Source organism: Micropterus dolomieu, linkage group LG04 (genome assembly GCF_021292245.1).
Source record: "Micropterus dolomieu isolate WLL.071019.BEF.003 ecotype Adirondacks linkage group LG04, ASM2129224v1, whole genome shotgun sequence".
NCBI classification, from domain to species: Eukaryota; Metazoa; Chordata; class Actinopteri; order Centrarchiformes; family Centrarchidae; genus Micropterus; species Micropterus dolomieu.
The window spans coordinates 15,491,264-15,498,796 of NC_060153.1; the positions used below are offsets into that span (position 1 = coordinate 15,491,264).

Below are 7,533 nucleotides of genomic sequence, written 5' to 3' on the forward strand. Positions count from 1 at the left end.
GAACTGTTTGGATTATTTCTGTATTTCTGAGGTGTCCATGATGCTGAAAGTGTGAATAATGCATTGAAGTTGAAGTCTAAATATATACCATTATTAATGCAAACCAGGCAACATCAACGTTACATACCATGGGGAGATATTCGCTGAATTTGACAAAAAGACGTGCTGGATTTGAATTGCTTATCCCACCTTAAAGTCTGATCCCTCACCATCTAATGTCCAGCACCACCAACTTTTTTTCAAAAGGAATGATGTCACATTAAGGAAGCAATGGTGACACTTCATGGGACCTTTAATACTTTTGTTAAAGTAAACACACAGTTTGCTCTTGTAAACAACGGTATGACATATGACATCAATGTGAGTGTGTAGCTTTTAACTTGTGCTCTTGGCTGGCTGACTGTGAGAGCACTTTGGTTCGCAGGAAGTTGAACACATACAGAGCGACGACTTCAGGCTTATCCAGGTGAACATGATGATGGCCTGGTACTGTCACCACTGTGTGCTAAAACAAACAGAAACAGGGAGGGATATTAACTGGTGATATGCAGAATCAGTAACCACAAAGATGATTAAAGAATCACAACAAACCACTTCAAACATTTTGATTGTATTTTCATTCTGTCCCAGTTGCAAACTCACGTTTCCATCCCGTCAGTCTTGGAGAAGCGTTGAGGTAAATTCCTTTTTAGCTGGTTCAAAAAATATTTTATCAAAGCCCTTTTTCTGTTCTGGAAGGAGATTTGAACATAATTAGTTCGATGTGACAAAAGACCATATACTGTAGGAGTAACGCAAAAGGATAAAGGGTATGTTATTGTTAGATAACTATGACATAGACAGAGATTTGTGACTTGCATGCAAGAATATCTGGGAGATGGGGATAAGATTTTCACTTTGTTTGTTACTTGTTTTGCTGCTCATGACATTTATGTCAGCTGAAATGTCCCTGTCTTTTGTCACACTGTTGTACTGCAAATTTGTTGTACTGAAAAATCCCCTTCAGTGGTGAACAAGAACAGCGGCTTGAATCTTCAACTGCATCCCCAGACTCTGCTCCAAAATGATCCGTGCTATGATTTTCTGGAAACGAAAAATGAAACACACCTCTTGTGTAAAAAAATATATAAGTTAACAGAGAAGCGGGGGAGAATGTGGGTTAAGGTTTGGGAGGTTAAAAGTGACTTACATAATTAAGTCACAGGTCTCAGGAGAACACAAAACCTGCTGAAGGGAAACACATTCAGCTGCCAGCAGATGAGAGGAAGCAAGGTGAGATTATTCCTCCCTGAGAGAAGAAGAAGAGATAAAGACGTACCTCCTTCAACTTGAACTAGGCCGCGCTCTAAAAGGATGCACACAGACTGTTTGGACAGAGTCGGGTTTGCAGCCAACATCCTGAATGAAATGAAGCATTTTAGCCAACGGCTGACTATGGAGACAGTGTTACTAGAAATGTAATAGTCCTTTATATCAGTGGTTCTTAAGCTGGGGGTCTGGACCCCCATGGGACCAGGTCCCAGGGGGGTTGCGAGAATGCTACTATAGACACAAAAATAGAAAAAATAACTAGACAGACCACCAGTAGGTGGCGGTAATGCCAACTGCTAAAAAACGCCAAAGAAGAATAAGAATTTCAAAAGGCAATGCTAAGTTAGCTAGCTAAGGTTGATCCCATTAAGTGAGTAGGATGGAGGCGTGTGTCTTGTTGGGGGGGGCACAAAATATTTTCAGCCTCAAAAAGGGGTCGGACTGCCAGAAAGGTTAAGAACCCCTGCTTTGTAAATTTCCAAGACCTGGGATGACTTAATAAATACCTCTCAACTGCCTTCTTCTCTTCTGTCTTCTTATAATACTGCAGCATCACATCCATCCCCTGCCTCATCACTTTGGGTATGTCTGCCTGCAGGAAAAGGGAAGGTCAAAAACTACTGACAGGAGTGGAAAGCACAGCAGGGATCTTGTTTATGATATGAGATACAGAATATGACTAAAATCACAGAATGCAATAATACTACAGGAATCATTTTCACCACTAGAATGAATATTATTGAATGGAGATAAAAGGACTTCCTTGACAGCCCCTGCTAAAATATCATAATGAACACAATATCTAAATCTACAATAAGAAGACTTTATATGTACTAACATTTAACCAGGGCTGCAGCAGTCATTGTATACACTGACGCATATTTTTGTCAGTTGGGAGGTTTAGATACCTGGAGGGAGATTACATTCTGCAATAAAAAAACACAAAAAGGTGGGCATTAAATGGCCTGATTCTAAGATTTTATATTCAGTGTACTTAAATCCAGCTAAACATAAAAATAAAGGATTTAGAATTTCCTTCCTTGAAACAATATTTAGAGCCACATTGTGGGACATAAGCCTGACAGAAAATGTTGTGACCCTTTTTTTTAGACTTTCTCTTTTGGTGTCTGGTCAGACTTTTCTGAAAACACAAACTGTTACAGCTCTACAGTGACTGTAATTTGTGTTCCAACACTTTGTACTGAGTATGTAGACAGGAATCCGTATGTGTCCAGAAGCACAAGAGCATCCACCATCTCAGAATACAGTGCACTGAACTGTGGGAAATACAATTTGGATCATATTATCATACCACACATATGAAAATATGGTCTTTGTATACGGTGTGCAAAAGAGGAAATAGATAAGAGCCTGACACTTACCAATCCAGCAGTGTCAGCACCTTTAAATAAAAACTCCATGTGATTTGCACTTTTGTGATTACTTTACGCAGCAAAATGTACAACACAGATTAAGATATATTAAGCTCCAATGGTGCACTCACCCATACTGTGGCCTATGATGGAGAATTTCTTCAGCTGCAGAGCTGTGGGAGTTCATTTCACAGATCATCAACCTGGCAGCTTCAGTATCTACTTTGCTTGGATCATGGGCATAAATAGGAAGTCCTGGAGAGGTCTGACCTTGTGTTAAAACCTACACTGATGTCTGAGTTTGGCGAAAGAAATATTCTGCAACTTTGTGAACTCACACACCGTTTGACCGTACGTAGTGTTGTAGTCAAGACCACCCAAACCGAGACCAAGTCAAGACCAAGACCAGAGTTTATCGAGACCGAGACAAGACCAAGACTTTTAGGAGCTGAGACCAAGTCAAGACCAAGACCGAGGGAGGGCGAGACCAAGTCAAGACCAAGACCAGTTCCCCACATTGCATGACACACAATAAAATGTGGAATGAAACAAATCGATCTGAAAGATCCACATCAACATTCCCATTAAAACACCCAAATACAAACACTAAGAGCTGAAATGAACGTAAGCATCTTTATTCAACATTCCTTTTCCATGCTTACCGTCGCGGGGAGGGGTGAATCAAAGTTAGGATGTTAATAAATAAATCAGACAATGCACAAGCAATTTATTGATATTCCCAAAGTTATGGTCTTGACTGGTTTTGAAATAAAATCCCAAGTCCTCAATGTCCGAGACAGAGACAAGACTGAGTACAAATGCAAGACGAGACCAAGACCATCAAAAAAGTGGTCTTAAGACTTGAGTACTACAACACTGACCGTACAGATCCATGTTTTCTTTAATATTTTCCTAATGTCCAAGGATGTTTCCTAAGTAGACTGCTGGGATAACTATTTTATCTTATATACTTTTACTCTTGTGGACTAGTGTGTTTACTAGATTAAGTACTGTGGTGTACATCATATGAGAACTTAATATTGATCTTTCAATGGGATCATTTATTTCTGACTAATTGGACAGCTTGTCCATAGTTTAGTGAATTGTCTGTATCCGCCTTGCTCAGAAGAAGTGCTCAGATCCTATAACTATCAATGCCTCAGTGTAAAAAGACTACTACAAGTAAAAATACATAACTATTATTAGCAAAATAAATTAAAGAATCAAACGTACAAATCATCAGTACGTAGTGTACGTAGACACCTTGAGTGTGTGTGTTTTTTAATTTACAATATTTATTTTTGACTTAATTGCATTAACATGTAAGCATTTTATTTACTATTATAACTAGTCAGCTGGTTATGTTGGAGCTGATTTTAAGTATTTTATATGAGGATCATATTGTGTTTCTTTCTTAAAATAAGTGAAACAATCTGCTCATATAGTTAGATTATTTCAACCTGCTTCTGGCAGAAATCAACTTGTTTTAAAAACCTTTATTGTGATTTTTTAGAAATGATTCTTAAAAGAAGACAGAATAAGGTTACTTGTTTTAAAACACGTTGAAACTATCTTACTGCAATACAATGGCAGACGTTTGTTAAAAATAAAACTCTCTGACACAATTATAGACACAAACTGCTTGTTAAGATGAAGATTTTTGCAGAGTTTGCATTACATGTATGCCAAGTAAAGTACAAAGTTGTGGAGTAAGAAAATACCCCAAACCCCCAAAATGAAATGTTTTGTTAACTGAATTTCTCATTACCAACTAGCCAGTAATGGATTACCTTTGGGTAGAAGGGGGATGAGGGTGTTCAATGTACCACTGTTGTCGACCCATTGGTTGACATTTCAGTTTAAGTCTCAAAACAAAAATCATCTGCAAAACTCAACAGCCTGCAAACTGGCTACACTTAAACAACAGCTGCATAAAGAGAACTAAGTCTGAAGCTCATACACACAAAGATTTGACAGATGACAGAAAACAGAAATGAACAACAGCTAAATATTTTATTCAGGTGTAGGCTATAAGCCTAGCTGGCACTTTCCCCAACAGATGGCTACAAGCTCAAAAGCTCTGGATGCTGGAGCCAAAATACGCATACTGACTAGTAAACAAGTGCATATCAATGATTTTAACAGCTGTGGATTTCCACCAAGTCTGACGTTGTTACCTTTTTTAGACATTGTGGGTGCTGTTGCAAAGTGTCAAAAATTTCGTAAAGTTTGCAGCAGTGCTAGCATGTCAACACAGACAAAGAAACATAACTTTAACACTCTAACTTTAGCACTCTAAAAGGATGCACACAGACTGTTTGGACCATCCACGGTTGACTACTTTCCCACACACACGGGAAAATTACCATTTCCTTTCTGCACCTCCTGCACAAAGAATCCTTTATCATTGTCACTCTGAAGTTAGGGGAGTGTATCTCTGACATTAAATAGCTTTGTGATGTTTTGTTTTTTAAACTTTGTGGCATTTCCACATTAATATCCTATCTCAAATATCCCAGACACAACCTGTTCCAACTTCTCCCCTCTGGTAGGCGCTACAGAGCACTGTACGCCAAAACCAACAGACTCAGGAAAGGTTTCTTCACACAAGCCATCACTCTGATGAACAGCTGACTCCGACTCAATTAAGATCTATAGTGAGGGACATAATATGGGCCCATTTTCAGCTTGAGAGCTGCATAACTGCCAATTTGACACATTTTTAAATGGATAGATTTGGCTGTTTATTGTTTAATTCTTATTTTTTTAGAATGCATGAAAAAAGTAATTTAAAAATGCAGTTCTTTTGTAGAAAACCTTGTGTGCCTGCTATTATCCAAGGCTGCTGTTGCACCACTCATCTACAGTAGCACAGACAGTAACAACAACAATGTAATGTTAGCGATGAGTTGTAGTACAGAAACAGTAAAAGTCTACAGGCATGAATTTGTCATTCAGTGACAAAACAATATCTGTCTGAAAGTAAACAATTGTATACCATAAGAGAGGTGGAAACTAAGGCTCACCCAGGAATCAGCTATGAATCAGAACAGATGGTATAATGTGTAATAAAATAAAATAAAAATCACACGTTTTTTGGATGATATATATAGAGCACCTAACTTTAAGCCTATCTACAAAAGATAAAAGTGACATTGCTACAAAACAGCTGTAGAAATATATTTCATACATCTACAATCATTCTGCAATATTTACATATCTGCTGTACTACAACTATTAATTTGACATATTTGATGTATGTGCCAACAGCTGTCAAACATCTGCATGCTCATAAAGGTTTATTTGAATGGAAATCAGAAAATGCAAATGATTGTTGTTAGCATTTTGACATTTTAGAGAAAAGGGAAGATTGTGCAACAGACACAAGATTTTATGGGCAAATATTATTTATTTGGAAAATAAACAGGAAAAGCAACCATAGACTATAGCTTAAAGTAGCTCTTGACCATCTGAGAAAAATATATTGGTGAAGCTGGAAGGTAGAGTTAGGTCAGTACTCACAATCGTTGCCCCAGGTAACCACCAGGGCAATTTTATATCTGGCTTCTTTAAATTGACTTTCCGTTTGAGTAATAATTACCTTTAATAGTAATGTATAAAATGCCTAAATAACTGCATTTATGTAATGCTTTAATCCATAGCACTTTTCTAAAGTTATACTATTCAGTATTTTTTTAATACAGTGTACATGGCCATACCAGACAAAGATAAGTTAATGACAACATTAACAAAAGTATCCTACAAGACTTAATCTCCCTCTGTTGAATCATTTTTTTAAAATTAGTTTTTAATTTTAATTTTTAGACAGTTCATAATTTCTAACATTAAGAAAGGTCTCCAGCTAATCTTATTACTGTTTAAACTGAATCACTTGGCCTAATACTCATAATATTACATGTTGATATAAAGAAAATGCTGTAGTGCTGATCAGGATAACTCTGTTTATATACTTTTCCCCACTACAGCCCCCTAACAGAATCAATTAACCAAGCAATGTAAAGGGTAAATAGCTATACAGGTGCTGGTCATATAATTAGAATATCATCAAAAAGTTGATTTATTTCAGCAATTCCAATCAAAAAGTGAAACTTGGATATTATATTCATTCATTACACATAGACTGATATATTTCAAATGTTTATTTCATTTAATTGTGATGATTAAAACTGACAACTAATGAAAATCCCAAATTCAGTATCTCCAAAAATTAGAGGGACCAATACAAAAAGGATTTTTAGAAATGTTAGCCAGCTGAAGAGTATGAACATGAAAGTATGAGCATGTACAGCACTCAATACCTTAGTTGGGGCTCCTTTTGCCTGCTCTGATAACCCTAACCCTGCTCAGGTGTTATGAGAGCCCAGGTTTCTCTCATAGTGGCCTTCAGCTCTTCTGCATTGTTTGGTCTGGCGTATCGCATCTTCCTCTTCACAATATCCCATAGATTTTCTGTAGGGTTAAGGTCAGGCGAGTTTGCTGGCCAATTAAGAACAGGGATACCATGGTCCTTAAACCAGGTACTGGTAGCTTTGGCACTGGGTGCAGGTGCCAAGTCCTGTTGGAAAATGAAATCTGCATCTCCATAAAGTTGGTCAGCAGCAGGAAGCATGAAGTGCTCTAAAACTTCCTGGTAGACGGCTGCGTTGACCTTGGACCTCAGAAAACACAGTGGACCAACACCAGCAGATGACACGGCACCCCAAACCATCACTGACTGTGGAAACTTTACACTGGACTTCAAGCAACGTGGATTCTGTGCCTCTCCTCTTCCTCCAGACTCTGGGACCTTGATTTCCAAAGGAAATGCAAAATTTACTTTCATCAGAGA

General features: G+C 37.8%; 1 long non-coding RNA gene across 1 annotated transcript; it reads right to left on the reverse strand.

Moving 5' to 3' along the window:
- Window positions 1-274: 274 nt before the first annotated feature.
- Window positions 275-741, reverse strand: LOC123970018. Its single transcript, XR_006824845.1, has 2 exons — window positions 643-741; window positions 275-505 (listed from the first exon to the last, which is right to left on the reverse strand). It is a non-coding gene; the product is annotated as an uncharacterized LOC123970018 (long non-coding RNA).
- Window positions 742-7,533: the final 6,792 nt, after the last annotated feature.